The sequence below is a fragment of the Solanum lycopersicum genome, chromosome 10, assembly GCF_036512215.1.
Source record: "Solanum lycopersicum chromosome 10, SLM_r2.1".
Taxonomy (NCBI): Eukaryota; Viridiplantae; Streptophyta; class Magnoliopsida; order Solanales; family Solanaceae; genus Solanum; species Solanum lycopersicum.
The window spans coordinates 42508749-42529569 of record NC_090809.1 but is presented as its reverse complement, the minus strand read 5'-3'; the positions used below and the strand labels follow the sequence as shown (position 1 = coordinate 42529569).

The window sequence follows — 20821 nt, the reverse complement described above, 5'->3', positions numbered from 1 at the left end:
ATATTGTCTAGGAAGGTCCTGGTAAAGTTAATCATATTATCCACGTGGGTCCTGCAATAGTAATTTCCATTGTCCAAGAGGGTCTTTCTAATCCCATTGTCCGAGAAGCTCCTGTTAATCCCATTGTCCAGAAGGGTTGTGCTACACTAATTCTAATTGTCCAGGAGGGTACTGCTACCCTAATTCTCATTGTCCATAAAGTCTTGCTAATCCCATTAGGGTCCTTCTAATCCCATTGTCCAAGAGGGTCATGTTACACTAATTCTCATTGTCGAGAAGTGTCCTGTTAATCCATTAAATTCGGTTCATAAAACTGAATTTTTTCAATATATAATATGTTTTTTGTGGTTTATGATATTATAAACTCCCTTTTTTAAAAAAAATGAAAAATTCAACCTAGTACTTATGAATAACATTGAAATTTTAGGGATTAATGATTTTATGTTGTTTCAAATATGCTATTTATTAGGAACACTCTAATAGCTAAATTACATCAATTAGGGTGCTTAGTTTCATGCATGGAACTAAACAACATTGTTACAAAGATATGATAATCTAACTAGGAATACTCTAACAGATAAATCACAACAATCATGTGAAGTTCTAGAAACCTTAGGTCTAAATTTTATTTAGGGAATTAAGATTCTGACTGAATTTTAGGAACCTAGTGGACGAAGGAATCCACCAGTGAATCCCACATAACTGGTCTGACCTATGGTCCAGCCACTGGTCCTGTCTTAGCAAATTTTTTTGGGGTTCTGGGAGGGAGTTAACAGTGGGCAAGAATGGATCGTACCTACGGTCCCTAGGTCAACATATGGTCGTAGGTGGCCTTTATTGGTTGTACCTACAACTTGTGAAAATATTTTTTCTTTCTCCTTTTCAAGTCTTGGTGGTAAAGTTCCCTTGTAAGGATTATTTTATTTTGTTATGGATTGTTGTGCCCATGTCAAACCTTGATGATTATGTGGATGATGTACTATTGTCGGGCTTTTGATATTGTGTTGAATTAGTCATTTATCTTTTGTTTCTTGTTAGTTATTTAGTATGATTTATAATCTTTGTTTGTGATAGAGATGTTGAGTGGTGATGAAAAATAATACATATAGTGATGAAATTCTTTAAGGGAAATTTGTCGTATGGTTGTGACTATATTTAGTGTATGTTTGTGTTATGAAGTCTGACTAGCCATACGTAATGAAGTCTAAGTAACCATTTGTGGTGAAGTTTGAGTAGGCATCTTGAAGAGATGCGTGACTTTGCCTGATGATGATTGGTTGACTTCTTTCTTTAGGATAAACCTTCATATTTTTAGAGTAGGTTACTTCATATTTGAAGAAATGCTTGAATTTGCTTCATGATCTTTTCTGTCCTCTAGCAGATTATAAATTTCTTATTGTTTGAAAATGCATGTTATTAAGATTTTGATAATGAAGCGTAGGTAATTAGAACAAAAAAAAAATGATTTTGGTAAATTATCTTTTACTTTTAATATGGAATGTACGTACGTACGTACCTCACATAGGATAGAGTATGTAATGATTAAGTAATAAATCATTTTTTCTAGTATGGAGTTTTGCCTATAAAATTACCTGGAGGATCATAGTTGCAAGATACAACATATCCTCCATTATTACATTGAACCCTAGCACATCCAAGACGACCAAATTACGCCAAACCACCAAGTATAATGTCTGCACACTTTTCCTTCATCACATGTATTAGACTCATGGTTACAGTATTGTTTCTCATCGACCCACATCTCCACAGCTTTCGTGGCCATCATGACAATGAACCAGGTTAGCCATGAGAATAAACCAGGTTGCAATCATTTGCCAATTGGGAAGCATATTGTTGGGTGTACGCTGCCACCTGTCGTCCCAGGTTAATGGTCTAACTCCCACATTAGCGCGAGATTTGTTGTGCGCATCCAAATAGTCCTGCTGGGCATGACAAGAGTGGGATACTATTTGGATGAGCGCAAGAAGAAAATATGAAGGCATTTGAGAAAAGAGGGAAAATCCCATGAATATTGAATGGTTTTTGAATGGAAAGTACCAATGCTATTTATAGGACGAAAATCCTACATAGTCTCACCATTATTAAAAGAATGATATTTAGTTTGTTTAAAAAACAATGTCACCTTTTTTATTTTTGCAACATTTTAATTTTAAATTTTCACGTCGCATGTTTAAGGCCACAAAATTAAGGAGTATTTCGATACATTTGACATAACTTTGATTAATTTATAACCACAAAAATAAAAATAAATCTTCATTTTTTCTTAAATTTCGGTCAAAATGAATTCAGGTTATTCTTTTTTATCGTAACAACTAAATTTTTTGTCAGTATATACTTTTGTTCCACATTAGCGTGATACTTGTGTCACCACTTTAATTATCTTGAGTAATTTTATATATTGTATTATCATCCTTAGTTTCAATCAGTTCTTGTCAAGGTAGATTATATCGTACTATTATCCTTCAATCATAGATTGACTTTAAATTTATTCTGTTTGGGTTTACTTACTGTAAATAATTTTAAAGAAATTCTTCTAGAATTTTTTTGTTAATTTTTTTTTGTAATTTAGGATGTTAAAGTTATGTACTTATATTAAATTTTCTTGTAACATTTCTTTCAACCTAATATTTGTTATTATTAATATAAAAATTTATATTTTAGAGATTTTATTCCGTTTCTAATATTATTATAGAAATTAATTAATATATGTATTCATGGAGCCAAAGTAAATACTATGAAAACAAGAAATACAAATGAGCAACAAATCATATATTTATATAAAAGAAAATCATAGGCCCGCCTACATGGCGCCACCAAAAGCAATAATTTTCTTTTAAATTTATTTATTTTCAAAACTAATCTTCCTCTTTCATGATGATAAGTTGCGACTTTAGTAAAGAGTTGCGACTTTTGTAAAAAAAATTGCAAATTTTATGAAAAGATCTGACTTTTATGAAAAGTTGCGAGTTTAATGAAGAGTTGTGACTTTTATAAAAAATTGTAACTTTAATAAAAGTTATGACTTTAATGAAGAGTTGCGACTTTTATCAAAAGTCGTGACTTTTTATCAAAAATTGTGACTTATATGAAAAGTTGCGACTTTAATGAAAAGTTGCGACTTGATGAAAAGTTGGGACTTTTATGGAATGTTGTGAACTTTCAGAAGGGTTGGAACATTTCAAAATAGTTGTAACCTTTCTGATAAGGCACACTAAAAATTTGTTTACACTACCTTTTGTTGCCAATAAATAGTGGGATTTCCTCTCATTTTAAACAACAAAAAATTTGATCTTCTTCTTATACATGCGTAATATTTAATATAGTCGTATAGTTTGCTCATGTTGAGCAACGTACTAACACTATTGTTTTTGCATAATGAAGTTTGTGAATAAAATAGTTCCATCCTGAGAGGATGCAATTCTTTAAACCTTTTGTATGGAGGGGAATAATTTTCTTAAAGGGGACATTTTGCATTAAGTGGACATGATTTTTTTTCTTTCTATTCTATTATATTTTTATATATCCTGGTATTTCTGTTTACACTCATTACTTTATGTTGATGCTATTAATTGTTGTTTTTGAGTACATATTTTAAGCTCTACTGTTTATGTTTTTGCAAAGTTATTGTCTCCGGTTAGATTTAACATATACGCATATCGTACGTATATTCATTGTACAGAAAATTATTATTGTACTCAGTTCCAAGAATTGATGGATTGATATTCTATATTTAATTTTATAATTTAAAAGTACTATATATAACCTTACATATTATTTATTTTTATTTAGACATGAAATTTCTCACTTATCAATCGAAGAAATTCATTATGCAAGTTCAAAAGTTTTAATTGCTTTCATATTCTAGCGTGATTTCCTTTTTTAATATGTTAAAATTTTTGAATTTTCTCCTAAGACATATGTCACAATTGAATAATTTATGTAATTTTAATGTTTCATATTATTAGGAAATGTCGTTGTATATATATTCTTATTTTCTTCTTTATTTTCCTTTGAATGTTGATTAAAGAACCAATGATTTATTATTTAGTGATTAATTCATTTAGTAGAGGTTCTTGAGTTATGCAATGTCACGACCCAAATTTGCATGTCGTGATGGCACCTATGTTCCTAACCAATAAGTAAGCCAACCCAACATATTAACCCAACTAAACCAACAAATGAGTAAATAGACTAACACTTAGCAAGAATATCCAACATTGAGTTCCTTATAAGTACGAAAAGCGGAAGCTAAAACATGTCTCCCCAAGAATTGGTGTCTTAGGTACAAGAGCTTCTAATATTCGATGCAAGTCTGAAACTAAATGACAAACTTAACATAAAGAAATATCATGTCTGAATACTAATAACTGAATGAATAAAAGATAGAGGGAGGTATGGGCCACGGAACAGTCAAGCAGCTCACCACAACTCCAAGAACTTCAAGCTCGGACTCAATTTGCTCCACGAAATGTGCTCCTACTCGGAATCGAATCTGCACAACAAAGAGTGCAACAAGTGTAGTATGAGTACGAAACCACGTGTACCCAGTATGTCTCATTGACCGACAACAAAGAAGTAGTGATGGGAGTTATATAAGAAAATAAATTCTTAAATTACACAAGTATATAAATATATATATATATATATATATATATATATATATATATATATATATATATATATATATATATATATATATATATATATTGCACTTACTATTTAAGTTTCATCCATACAGGAAATCAACATTTAGTATTTTCCAAACACCAACGAAACATATAATCATCAAGAATGAATGATGGGATGAAATGCAATACAATATGATACCATGTAATGATACGTCTCAGAATACCCAGTACTCACTCAACCGTATATACATGATACTCCTCGGAAATACATCGAGATTTCATGACCCATGGGGGACTCGCGAGGTCCATATATACCGATACACACGGTCTCCACGTGTCTGTGCGGACGATCTCAATGCACTATCATAATATCAAATAATTTTCGCACAGACGGTCTCCACGTGCCCAAATTACAATCTTAAAATCTCACCATCCCCAGCACGGACGATCTCCATGTGCCCAACTTATACTCAATCTCATGTCAATGCATATATACAATATTATTTCAATATAAGTGGATAATGATGCATCTCAGTCAATCAATATCAACATAATACATAACCACCTCAATTATCACAACTATACGACTGTAATAAAGGAAGCACAATCACACCAAATTTCAAGTCAATAATATATCAGATAATATGCCCATATTCTTTGAAAATTCTCAATTTACAAACCGCATTATATAGTAGTAACTTTCCGTTTTATAACACTGGTACTCGTACCAATGCCCGTCTCACCACTGATACGAGACCCCCATCTTTCGCTCTTACCCCTCTGTCTATATTGTTTTTTATCTTAAATTAGGAAAAACATCCTTCAACAAGCCTAAAAGTCTTAACATACCTTAAGAGCCGAACCTCGTGCCACAAATATTCAAGATAGTTCCTTCCCTTTTCGCAAAATTTCGGAATGCTCATGATCTACCAATGATGCAATATTCGTAGGTGAGCGAGTTTGTGGACATTCAAAATATTATAAGTATATCATAGACCCTAAAACTCACTCATATCTCTAATCAAACCCCAAATTTTGATATAATTTATATGCCAAAATTTATCATATTTGTCGAATTTCAAGTCAAGAATTTAACCTTACTCACTTAAATACCCTAGAATTTAATATTAAACCATATAATATATATTCAATAATTAATTACCTATCTCAATATATTAAAAACTAGCATTTTAATATATGAATAAAACATGAACAAAATTCCACCCACTGGCAGAAGTGGAACGCCCCTCCCCCTTTTCCCGTCTTTTTTTTTCTTCATTCTGCACTGCCAATTCAAGCATCTCCCAATTCCAATCATTGGCATATGATTGCCCAATGATTGGAATCCACTCTTATCACCCACCACTACATAATTCAAACATAAAAAAAAAACTTCCACCATTAATTTCCAATTAAAAATCTATTATTATTATTTTATTTTAATTTTTGTAGAAACCCATTTGTAAACAAGTGCCAATTTCCTAAAATATTTATCAAATTTCAATCATTGACAATCATTGACAATGATTGTCCAATGATTGGCTCAATCTTATTCCTACCATTCTGAAACTAACAATATATATAATAAATTCTTTTGACAAAATCCTAGAAAACATTAACCTGCAGCCATTCAACTATCCGACTTAGATCGATTTATCTATATATATTGATAGCAATTGGGTTAGTATTCAATATATATATATATATATATATATATATATATATATATATTGAATACTAACTCAATTGCTATCGATATAATATAATTTTAGTAATCATCATCAACTTACCCATTATTTCTTATCACCCATTATCAATATAACATAAAATAATAACACAACCCCAACCACTCCGACAATATATTACTATATGTAGAATTGAAAAGAACGAATATCTCATATCTTTACCTGAACAATGGCTACAATTTTTCTTCCTCTCGCTGGTCGCCTGTGGTAAGGTTTCGCCTCCCCACTTTTCGTTTTCCTTTTCTTCTAAATAAGAAATTATTAACCGTAAAACTCCGCTAACCTATTATCTAATTATTTATTTAATAAAAGTTTCATCAATTGGGTACTCATAGTTATCTAATAGTTTAAAAATACCCCTTTAAATTTTCAAAAGGAGTCAAACTAGTCCTAGTTCTCAAAACGATCTAGCGGGTCGTTACATCACCTACCACTTTAACAAATGTTCGTCCTCGAACGGGAAAAAGAAAAGAGCTAACCTGAACGCTCAAAAAGATGAGGATATTTACTCCTCATGCCTGACTTTGTCTCCCATGTAGCCTCCTCCACTGGACGATGCTTCCACTGAACCTTTACTGAAGCAATCTCCTTGAACCTTAGCTTCCCAATTTGCCTATCCAAAATGGTGATCGGCTCTTCCTCAAAAGTCAGATTCTGATCAAGTAATAGTGAATCCCATTGAATCACATGATCACCACCGTGATGATACTTCTTAAGCATTGAAATATGAAATACAGGATGAACACCTGACAAACCAGGTGGCAAAGCCAACTGATACGCCATCTAACCAATACGGTCAACAATCTCGAAAGGACCAATATACCTTGGGCTCAACTTGTCCTTCTTTCCAAACCTCATCACACCCTTCATGGGTGAAACCTTCAATAAAACCCTTTCTCCAACCATAAACTGTAAATCACGAATCTTTCGATTGGCATAAATCTTTTGCCTACTCTGAGCCATGAGAAGTCTATCTTGGATCAAGTTGACCTTGTCCAAGGACTCCCTCAATAAATCTGTACCCCATGGTCCTCAAATGCATCAAATCAGCCAATTGGAGATCGACATCTCTTGCCATACAGAGCCTCAAATGGTGCCATGTCAATGCTCGAGTGATAACTATTATTGTAAGCAAACTCTGCTAGAGGAAAGAACTGGTCCCACTGACCACCAAAGTCAATCACACACGCCCACAACATATCCTCGAGAACCTGAATAGTCCGCTCAGATTGACAATAAGTCTGAGAGTGAAAGGCTGTACTAAGATCCACCCGAGTGCCCAACTCTTTCTGCATAGACCGCCAGAAATGAGAGGTAAATTGGGTGCCACGATCTGAAATAATAGATATAGGAACCCCATGCAAACGAACTATCTCTTGAATATAGATCTTGGCTAACTTCTCTGAGTTATAGGTAGTCCGAATTGGTATAAAGTGTGCAGACATAGTCAGTCAATCCACGATGACCCATATAGCATAAAACTTACCCAAGGTACGTGGAAACCCTACCACAAAGTCCATAGCAATTCTCTCCCACTTTCACTCAGGTATGGGCCTCCTCTGAGTCACACCTCCAGGCTTTTGGTGTTCATACTTCACTTGTTGACAATTCAAACATCGAGATACAAAATCTACTATGTCCTTCATACGACACCACCAATAGTGTTGTTTCAAGTCACGATACATCTTAGTAGCCCCCGGATGAATAGAGTACCTCAAACTATGAGCCTCCTCCATGATCAATCTAGTCAAATCACCTGTACGAGGAACACATATACGACCCTTAATCCTCAAAACTCCCTCACTATCAAGAATTGCAGCCTTGGCTTCTCCTTTTAAACCTTGTCCCTAATCTTACATAAATCACCATCATCAAACTGCTGAGATTGAATCTGCTCTAACAAGGATGACCTAGCCTCCATATAGGCCAACACCTTACTAGATTATCAAATATCAAGTCTCACAAAGCTTTTGTCCAGGGATTGGACATCCCTAGTTAAAGGACGCTCGTCATCCTGTAATATCGCTAGACTACCCATACTTACCTCCTTTCGACTCAAGGCATCTGCTACAACATTTGCCTTGCCTGGATGATAAAGAATAGTCATGTCGTAGTCCTTGAGCAACTCCAACTATCTCTGCTGCCTCAAATTGAGATCTCTCTAATTGAAAATATACTGGAGACTACGATGATCCGTGAACACCTCACAATGCACACCATAAAGATAATGCCTCCAAATCATCAATGCAAACACAACAGCCGCCAACTCTATATCATGAATAGGGTAGTTCTTCTCATGAAACTTCAACTGCCTCGAAGCATAAGCTATCACCTTTCCCTTCAGCATCAATAGACAACCCAGACCTATCCAATAAGAACCACAATATACAACAAAACCCTCTCCCTCCACAGGTAGGGTAAAAATCAGAGCAGTAGTCAATAAAGTCTTGAGCTTTTGGAAACTAACCTCACATTCATCAGACCACTGAAAAGTCACCTCTTTCTGTGTCAATCTAGTTAATGGAGATGAAATGGATGAGAAACCCTCAACAAACCGTCGATAATAACCTGCAAGGCCCAAGAAACTCCGAATCTCAGTAACTGAAGCAGGTCTGACCCAATCTCTAACCGCCTCAATCTTCTAAGGATCCACCATGATACCCTCCTTGGACACTACATGTCCCAAGAATTCTACCGAACTAAGCCAAAACTGACACTTTGAAAACTTTGCATAAAGATTCTTCTCCTTTAGAATCCTAAGAACAATCCTCAAATGATGCTCATGTTCCTCCTTAGTGCGTGAGTATATCAATTTATTATCTATGAAGACAATAACAAAGGAATCTAAATACGGTATAAACACTTCATTCATCAAGTCCATAAAAGTTACTGGGGCATTAGTCAATACGAAAGACATCACCAAAACTCGTAATGACCATAACGTGTTCAAAAATCCTTCTTAGGAATATCCTCCGCCCTAAACTTCAGCTGATGATAGACAGATCTCAAGTCAATTTTGGAGAAAACTAAAGCACCCTGTAACTGATCAAATAAATCATCAACATGATGTATCGGATACTTATTTCTGATGGTTACCTTGTTCTACTGCCGATAGTCAATACACATACGCATAGATCCTTCTTTTTTCTTCACAGATAACACTGTATCACCCCAAGGAGATACACTCGGTCTAGTAAAACCTTTGCTCAACAAATCCTGCAACTGCTCCTTCAACTCTTTCAATTCAGCCGGTGCCATACGATAAGGAGGTATGGATATAGGCCGAGTGCCTGGCTCCACATCAATAAAAAATCAATATCACGATCTGGTGGAAGACCTGCCAAATCGGTCGGGAATACCTCTGAAAATTCACTCACCACTGGAATAGACTCAAGCATAAGAGTCTCAATACTAGTATATCGAATATGGGCCAAGTAAGCCAAACATCCTCTCTGTACCAACTGACGAGCCTTAAGGAATGATATCACACCCTTAGAAGGGTGACCAAGAGAACCTCTCCATTCTACAATAGGAATTCCAGGCATAGTTAAAGTGATGGTCTTGGCATGACAATTTAAAATTGTGTGGTAAGAAGATAACCAATCCATACCGAGAATCACATCAAAATCTATCATATCTAAGACTTTTAAATCTGCATGAGTGTCATACCCCATCAAGGTAATAGTACATAATCGATACACCCGATCTACAACTAGAGAATCCCCGACAGGACTAGAAACATGTATCGGCAAATCAAGAGACTCACATAATATATCTAGACTAGGAGAAAAATATGTGGACACATAAGAATAAGTAGAGCCTTGATCGAATAATACAGTAGATGATCGACGACAAACCGGAATAATGCCTGTGATAACAGCATCTGAAGCCTCAGCCTCTGGCCTACCTGGAAAAGCATAACATTGAGAACGACCTCCATCAGATTGTGAACCTACATGACCACCACCTCGACCAGATGGAGAATCACCTCTACTTGACTGAGAACCACCTCTACCATTCTGTGCACCACCCCTAGCTGGAGGTTGTGCAGCCCTGGAAGTCGAAGCCTGAGAAACCTGATGTAATCCACCATGTCTGGTCCTAGTGCAGTCTCTCACAAAGTGTCCCATATCACCATTCTAAAAACAAACTCTACAAAACGCAGGCTTATGAGAGGAACCTAGATGACCAGAATGCCCTCCACGAACTACAGGTCTAAAAGATGAACCCTGCAAAATATGCACCTAGCTCGAGGAGTTATGCCCAACGTAACCAGCCTCAGACGATGGTATAGCAGCATGAATAGGTCTGCTGGACTGAGGGTGATAGCCTCTGCCCAAGTAACCCCGACTCCTTGGAGGAGCACCACCATAATCACCTGAATAACGAGTCCTCTTGCCCTCTCGCTGCTCAAATCCCTCACGCCGAATCATCTCCAACTCCTTAGCAGCATCTACCACTTTCTGAAATGGAACACCAGAAGCAGCAACCTAAGAAACTCCTAGACGAATTAGAATAATCAGCCCCTTAACAAACCTCCTCACTCTCTCAGCCTCTGTAGGAAGTATCATCGAAGCATGCCTAGCCAAGGCATGAAATTTAACCTCATACTCTGCAACTGACATACCATTTTGCTGCAAACCCTCAAACTCGGCACTCTTGCGCTCCCTCTCACTGCGTCAAACAAATTTGGATAGAAATACCTTAGTAAACTGAGTCCAGGATAGTGGATGGGATCCAGCTAGCCTACTACTAGTATAATCCCTCCACCAGTGCTTAGCAGAGCCAGTCATCTGAAACGTTGTGTAGTCAACTCCATGAGACTCCACTAATCCAAGATTATGCAACCTCTCATGACAACTAACTATAAACTCATATGCATCCTCAGCTAAGTCACCAGTATAAGTAGGAGGATTCATTAGTCTGAACCTCCCAAACATCTTTTGCTCATCAATAGTCATAGAAGGTCTGTTCACCAAATGTGATGTCATATCTGGAAACTCCATACTATCCAAACAAGGAGCTACAGCGGCAACTGGCTGAGTCCTTGGAGTCTGAGAATCTGGAGCAACTATCGGATCTGGAGTTTGACCTCCAACACGGGTCTGTGAGCCATCAGAAGTGACAGGCAAGGCTCCTGCCTGGGTCATCCCCTCTAGGATTCCTAACATACGAGCCAAGGTATCTTGAAGCACTTGGGGGACAATAGTACTGGGTGGAGCCAAAGCTGGCCCATCCCCCTCGACACGATCTTGCACATCCCCATGAATAACCTCTGCATCAGTAGGTACAGTCCTATCACGACCCTGTGTAGTTATTGGTACTTGACCATCCACAGGTGCTGCAATGCGGCCCCTACCCCGACCTCGAGCTCGTCCCCTACCTCTACCTCAGATAGTGTTCCTAGAAGCAAGAATAGGATCCTGGCCACCACTAGCCGATGTACGATTACTCTTCATCTAAGAGAGAATGAGATATCAAGATTTGGATTTCTACAAGGTCAAGTGTGCATGATAGTGAATGAAAGAACAGAATATTTCCTATATGTCCTATAGCCTCTCGAAGATAGGTATGAACATCTTCATACCAATCCTAAAAACTCTACTAGACATTGCTCTTGTACTCGTGAGAACGATGAACCTAGGGCTCTGATACCAAATTTGTCACGACCCAAATTTGAAGGTCGTGATGGCACCTATGTTCCTAACCAATAGGTAAGCGAACCCAACATATTAACCAAACTAAACAAACAAATGAGAAAAAAGACTAACACTTAGCATGAATATCCAACATTGAGTTCCTTATAAGTACGAAATGCGGAAGCTAAAACATGTCTCCCCAAGAATTGGTGTCTTAGGTACAAGAGCTTCTAATATTCGATGCAAGTCTAAAACTAAAAGACAAACCTAACATAAAGAAATAACCTGTCTGAATACTAATAACAGAATGAATAGAAGATAGACGGAGGAGTGGACCACGGAACAACCAAGCATCTCACCACAACTCCAAGAACTTCAAGCTCGGACTCAATTTGCTCCACGAGATGTGCTCCTACTCGGAATCGAATCTGCACCACAAAGAGTGCTAACAAGTGTAGTATGAGTACAAAACCACGTGTACCTAGTATGTTTCATTTACCGACAACGAAGAAGTAGTGACGGGAGTTATATAAGAAAATAAATTCATAAATTACCCAAGTATATAAATATATATATATATATATACATATATATATATATATACTACACTTACTATTTAAGTTTCATCCATAAAGAAAATCAACATTTAGTATTTTCCAAACACCAACGAAACATATAATCATCAAGAATGAATGATGGGATGAAATGCAATGCAATATGATACCATGTAATGATATGTCTCAGAACACCCAGTACTTACTCAACCATATATACATGATACTCCTCGGAAATACATCGAGAGTTCATGACATGGGGGACTCGCGAGGTCCATATACCGACACGGACGGTCCCCACGTGTCTGTGCGGACGATCTCAATGCACTATAATAATATCAAATAATTTTCATACGGACGGTCTCCACATGCCCAAATTACAATCTTAACATCTCATCATCCCCAGCACGGACTATCTCCACCTGCCCAACTTATACTCAATCTCATGCCAATGCATGTATACAATATTATTTCAATATAAGGGGATAATGATGCACCTCACTCAATCAATATCAACATAATACATAACCACCTCAATTATCACAACTATACGGGTGTAATAAAGAAAATACAATCACACCAAATTTCAAGTCAATAATATATCAGATAATATGCCCATATGCTTTGGAAATTCTCAATTTACAAACCGCATTATATAGTAGTAACTTTCCGTTTGATAACACCGGTACTCGTACCAATGCCCGTCACACGATTGATACGAGACCCCCATCTTTCGCCCTTACCCCTCTGTCTATATTTTTTTTATCTTAAATTAGGAAAAACATCCTTCAACAAGTCTAAAAGTCATAACATACCTTAAGAGCCGAACCTCGTGCCACAAATCTTCAAGATAGTTCCTTTCCTTTTCGCAAAGTTTTGGAATGCTCACGATCTACCAATGATGCAATATTCGTAGGTGAGAGAGTTTGTGGACATTCAAATTATTATAAGTATATCATACACCCTAAAACTCACTCATATCTCTAATCAAATCCCAAATTTTGATATAATTCATATGCAAAAATTTATCATATTTGTCGAATTTCAAGCCAAGAATTTAACCTTTATCACTTAAATACCCTAGAATTTAATATTAAACCATATAATATATACCCAATAATTAATTACCTATCTCAATATATTAAAAACTATCATTTTAATATATGAATAAAACATGAACCAAATTCCACCCATTGGCAGAAGTGGAACGCCCCTTCCCCTTTTCCAGTCTTTTTTTTCTTCATTCTGCACTCCCAATTCAAGCATCTCCCAACCAATCATTGGCATATGATTGCCCAATGGTTGACATCCACTCTTACCACCCACCACTACATAATTCAAATATTAAAAAAAAAAAAAACTTCCACCATTAATTTCCAATTAAAAATCTATTATTATTATTTTATTTTATTTTTGCAGAAACCCATTTGTAAACAAGTACCAATTTCCTAAAATATTTATCAAATTTCAATCATTGGCAATCATTCACAATGATTGTCCAATGATTGGCTCAATCTTATTCCTACCATTCTGAAACTAACAATATATATATAATAAATTCTTTTGACAAAATTCCAGAAAACATTAATGTGCAGCCATTCAACTATTCGACTTCGATCGATTTATATATATATATATATATATATATATATATATATATATATATATATATATATTTAATACTAACCCAATTACTATCAATATAATATAATTTTAGTAATCATCATCAACTTACCCATTATTTCCTATCACCCATTATCAATATAACATAAAATAATAACACAATCCCAAGCACTCCGACAATATATTACTATATATAAAATTGAAACGAACGAATATCTCACATCTTTACCTAGTCCTAGTTCTCAAAACGATCTAGCGGGTTGTTACATGCAATAACGACAAATATTTAATGTCATGCTGGAACATTGCTCATATTTTTTAAGAACCTCTTTTTTCATTATTTTCAATGTATGGATATTAGAATTGTTTTATATAACCTTACATTTTATCTATTTTTACATACATATAAAATTTTATACTTATCAATTGAAGAAATCCATTATGTAAAATTCAAAAGTTTTAATTGCTTTCATGTTCGAGTGTGATTTCCTTTTTAATTATGTTAACATTTTTTAATTTTCTCCTAAGACAGGTATCACTATGCAACTTAAATATTTCTTTTTATTAGAAAATGTCATCGCGCGCGTGTGTGTGTGTCTATGTGTGTGTGTATATATATATATATATATATATTCTTATTTTCTTCTTTATTTTCATTTAATGTTGATTAATGAACCAATGATTTATTATTTAATGATTAATTCATTCAGTAGAGGTTCTTGAGTTATGCGATAACGACAAATAATTAAATTCATGTTGGAACGTTGCTAATATTTTTTTAAAACCTATTTTTCCATTACTTTTAATGTATGGATATTAGAAAAAAAAATATTTGCATGTTCAATGCAATTTTTATTTATGACCACGCGAAGCGCTGGCAAATTACCTAGTAAAAGTATAATGACAAATTGTAATTAGTAAAACTATATCTAAGAAATTCTGCTTTTGAAAGTTTTATGTTTAATCCATTAAGCCATTTATTTGATTTCTCAAATGATTCCTCTCCTCTTTTTAAAAAAATCATTTCTTTCTCCAAATCTCATCCACTTTTCACCATTTTAATAAAAAGATTTCATAAAATCAAAGCTTAAAAAGATATTAGATATTACAAAGCAAATAATAACTTCTTATATACATGAAAATTAGTTGCGATTCTTGGAAATGGAAAGTAACTAAATTCTTTGTCAGTATATATGTGTTCCACAGTAGCATGTGTGTGTCTCTTATTCCAAATTAATACAACGCATGTCTCACCACTTTACCTAAACCAAATATATACTCTGTGGGTCCAAATTTATGTGATCCATTTTAGGCTTCAAAATTTAAACGAGACCTATTTGAATTGTGAACTTTTTTTATTTCTTTTAATATTTTTTATTGTCAATTATTGTGTCTTATAATAATTTGTAGGGATAAGATACAAGTACACCAATTATGTTTCAGAGACACGCATTAACTAAATTCAGTCTTATTACCCTCAAAACCCATTTTTGGAAACCTTTTTGCATTTTTTGGCTTACATGACATCCAAACATCACTAGCACGCCTTAGCTAGATGGATTCACGGAGTGTGTCTTCTAATATATTTTTCCATTCATCTTATTATTGTCCTTTCTTCTACTCTTCCTTTTTTTGAACATGCAAATTTTTGACCGGTCAACACTTCACTTCAAAGTTGATCTAAGAACCTTATTTTTAATCTTGATGATACATCCTTGTTGCATAAGACACTACAAGTGAGCCTCCATTTCATCAACCATGCACCAAAAACAAAAAAAGTATTCAGCATAAAAAAAACTACAAAAAGTTACAATATATGCGCTGTAAAATGTTAGTAAGTCTCCTAATTATCCTCAAACATTACCTAGAGAAATATAGCAGTCTCTAATTTTTAGTCACGAATATTGAGGAGCGTATTTTCAAAACTCAAATATCTAGTATCGTCTTATTTTTTTGGTCAATATTTCTCCATTACATTTCAAATTAGAAAATCAACTAACCCCTGATTTTTTTAAGTAATATTGTTTCAAAATGAAATAAAATTACTTATATGTTGTATTTTTTTCATATGAGATGCTTTTTTTTCAATATTTAAATTTTCAAAATCCTCTAATTAATCTAAAATAATTTTAATGGTATGTGATGATTGATTATAAAACCTAAACCTAGCTAAGACTGAATAACAGAAAAAGGGGGAACCACGAATGGTTTCACGGGCCATGAATAGGACATGGACCCATTACCCTCATTGTGATTCATACCCAGTCAAGCACGGAGGAACATGGAACCCTCCACGCGCCATGGTATACCACGTGGACCGTCATGTGGCCCATGTAAAGTACCCCACGAACCCCCAAGGAACTATGAGGAACCACAATGGCCTTCATGGCCCTAGTACTTCACACGATTCGTGAAGTGGACTGTTAAAAGGGAAGTTCAGCCTATAAGTATTAGGTCAACTTAAAAAGGTCATATCTTTTAGAAAAAAAATTAATTAGGTTTTCCATGTTCTATCAAATTAAAGATAATTGAGTCCTCTTTACAATGTCTTTGAGTTTGATGAAATCTAAGGGAGTAAAAAGCTACGCTTATTTCAAAAGATACATATTGGATACGCCATTGCCATGACCCAATCGAAGGACCGTGGTCCTGTTGACGGTCGGTCAATCCCATCATGAAGGCTCTTCATTAGTTTTAAGTCAGGGTCATTTTGGTATTTTACCCTATGCATTGGGAACTTGAACTATGTCATTTGGTTCCCTATCTTACATCATTTTTACTCAATATAAGCCAAAATAATCTAGTAAGTACCTACCAAAACCCTTATTCTCAAGACAATTATCAAAATTAGAACAAAAAGACGAGTACGAGTTATCGCTTCTTCAAAGAACAAGCGGAGGCTTTCTTTGAAGTTCAGCCCTGAAATCTAAAGGATTTCCCTTGAATTTAGTTAGTTCTTCAGATTTTCATAAATAATTTAGACCTATAGGGTTTTCACGTTTTCAAGATTTATTGTGACTATGGTTCCTTTGATCTAATTAACTTATCTTTTGATAATTTAGTATGATTCCATGTATAACACTCAGAACCCTAGCCTGTTTAAATTATCCTAGTTCATGAATTATACTTGCTCGTCCAATTAGACAAAAAATCATGCCCCAGATTTCAAATGCCAAGTTGTCTATTGCATTCTCAATTAGACTATTAGTATTTTTAGCTATTCAGTATGCTAGTGTATGTTTGCTTCATATACATTCAATTGGGAGTAGACTTAGAACCGAGTTGGACTAGGGTTCATCGTACCTCAAAGTCTCATGTAAAATCTTGTAACTCGTAAAAGACAAGGATAAGCTAAGAAAATCAAGTGTATCATTTTTTAAGTAAATAGGAAAAAATCTAGAAAATTTCCAAAGTGTAAAAAGTGAGTTTTAGCCATTTTCAAATGACTATAACATGTAGCTCAGGATGAGTTAGAGTCGTTATTTACATGGTTGAAAATCCCTTGGAATGATCTTTCTAAATCCACTGAGTTTGAGCATTTTGAATAGGGAGTTAATGCTTTAATGCTATAAGGAACGTGTAGTCACTTACTTGTAAGAAAGTAACTCGACCACTAGGGACTTGAGTTCTTGCTTTTAGCTGGCATGCTTATCCGTTATTACTAGTGATTCCAACGAATTAATTAAAGAATGAAAAGGATAATGGCCTTATTTATTAGAGGAAAAAAAGTGGTAATATCTATATCTAAATATTAAACCGAATTGACATGAATCTCAATGACAATGACCAAGAATTGACAATTGGTAACGCAAGCTAGCTTGCTTAAAGCCCCGATCTGATGGAAACACTTTTTATGCTGGCTTTAGATGCTACTACTTGAAATGCTTTAAAAGTAGTAGGACTATAACAAAATCCTTTCTTATTTTGACTTTATAAGTGAAGTCCTTTCATGTGCGAGGAACTGCCTGAAAGTGAAAGGCATCATTGGTAGGCGGCAAAGTGAACATTCCTGGGTGATTGAAGATAGGTAGGTGCATTGAATCAGAAATCGGGCAATTCAGTAAACCCCCTCTTTCTTAGAATTCAACATTTATGACATGTTTCGCATCTTGTTCGTCCACTCTTCATTTAGGGTGATTCGAACAAGGGGAGGATCTTCCACCTATAAGGTCATAGCACCAGTACTTGAAGCTTACTCTTACTTTTTTTTCTCAGGTTCACCTCTTTTGGATTGATCTTGACCGATTCAATATCTGGATTTTAGTAAGGGTAAAAATGTCTTTTCACCCTACTATTTCCTATTTCATTATAAGGTTTTATAGGGTTGAAACTAAGTCTTAAGTCAGTTTTAGATAATTGGAATACGCTGAGGTCTTGGGATAAAAGATAAGAGAAGAAGTAGCAAGGAGAAAAGGCCAAGAATTTATCAAGAACGCCAAGATCTTTGAATGGAATTTGTTGGGGCTGATCCCTATAAGGAATGTAAGATCTTTCTGTGTTAGGTTAGTTCGCCCACCCACAAATTTGTTTCATTCAGCAAAGTTTTAATAGATTGAATGAAGTCCATGAAAATTCTTGATGAAAAGTGGTTAAATTCTTGTTGGTTGAGTTGGAGTATGTTTAAGTTGATTGGATTCGTGTTTTAGGGGTGTTTTTTCGAATCTAATATATTTGTTATTGAAATTATTAGTGATCCTAAGTGATTTGGGTAATATCCATGGATGTTTAGAAGGTTTAGAGCTGAAAAGCGAAGAAGAAAAAATTAGAGGTCCTATCTGACAAGCCCTGTGGAGCCGCACCTACCAAAGCCCCTCATTAAAATATCTGTCTAATAGACTCTGATGCGCCGCGCCAGCCAAAGATCCTCAAGACAGAGTCTTTCCATCAGGCACTGGCGTTCCACGCCTCTCATAGCGCCAAGGACGCCTGGAGACCCCGTTCTTTTCCTATCTATTCGTACTAGTTCTCAAGTGATTTACCTATCATTCCTAGCCGATTTCAATATTCTAGGTACATCTAAAAACCAAGAAATAATTCATAAACATGAATCATGAACCTTGAATCCATAATTCAATTCAAGAGAAGCTAGGATCAAAGTCAAGGAAGCTAAGAAGTCAAGTCAAAAGCTATGGAGTAATTTAAGTTTCCAAGAATCTTATTTAAACATTTTAACTTTGTTTTAAGGCTTAAATTTAGAGTTAAAGAAAGAGTAAAAAGTTGAGTTCATTTCTTGAAATATATAAGAGATAAGTAGTCCTTAAAAAGTTATAAATGTTTTTTTCATTTAAGTGAAGAGGAAACTAAGATTTCCCAATAGAACTTTTGAACAATGAAAGAGAACATTGACTCCAAGAGGGGTTTTTGAAGCTAAAAAGGGTTGAGAATATTATCTCAATCCAAAGAAAGCAAGTTATGTTAAAAGCATTAGCTAAAGTATAGTTTGGGAGTAGTATTGATCATCGACGTGGGGATGAGGGTTTATATTAACTCAAGTCTCAATGTAAACCATGTAGCCATCATTGGTACTAACGAGTCATACTTTTTAGATGATCACGTAAGTTAACCTAGTGGATCCTTTAATGTGTTTTTTTTATTGGGTATAATAAGTGGGTTTGTCTATTTTTTTTTAAAAGATCTTTTTATATATCATAAGGGAAGTAAAAAGAGTGACATGTCAGCACCACAAATATTCAAGAATTTTAATTTTTCAAAAATCATTTTAAATATGCTCTAACAATATTTTGGTTGGTAATCTGTTAGAATTTCATTGGTAAATTAAAAAATATAATTCAGTTAGAAATATGTTTCTAATTTGTTAGTAAAATACTAACTAACTCAAGTTTTTCGTAAAATCTGTTGGCAATTTCAATTTTTTGTAGTAGAAGGCTAAAGAATATAGACAGTAACTAGTGAGTTATAGAGATTAGTATATAATAATTATATACAAGTAAATATAGTAAATTATTAGTGTTAATGGATTATCGATTTATCCAATAGCCCAACATTAAAATTCAATACTGACCGATAACCCGATATTTTTTTTAGAAACTCATTAAAACATATTAATTCAATAACGCGATAAAAATAACTAACAACAATTTTTTTGTTCAATTTTTGCACATTCCTAACGTAGATGACATATATATAAAATTATCAATTACATCATTAAAAGTTATGCTATTTTAAAATATAAAAATTAATGGGCCTTGTGATCAATATTTACAACTATTCTTATATTAAGCTTGTTTGTGTGCATACATGATACGAATCATATATCAAATTATTCTCCACGTCTTTCACATTTTGTATAAATCAAGTTTGTGAGGTAAAAGATGTTTGAAATAATTCATAATACAAAATTCAAAGACACAAATATAAAAAATTCAAAGACACAAAAATTCATAATTACTAAGAAGATTATGAATTATTGATTTACCTTTTGACTTATACGCAATATCTTTGTATGTTATTTTATTTATAAATATAAATGTACATCTAAGTAGCCTAATTAGTTTTTGGCATAATATAAACATATCTTTTATTTAATTTTAGTTATTATTTATACTCTTTAATTTTATAATAGTTATAATTTCAATTATTTTACTTTCCCT

The 20821-nt window shown here is 34.5% G+C and overlaps 1 pseudogene; it reads right to left on the bottom strand.

Annotated features, from left to right (window-relative positions):
• Positions 1 to 1563: 1563 nt before the first annotated feature.
• LOC101262363 (pathogenesis-related protein 1A-like) lies at positions 1564 to 2027 on the bottom strand (annotated as a pseudogene).
• Between the last annotated feature and the right edge of the window lie 18794 nt (positions 2028 to 20821).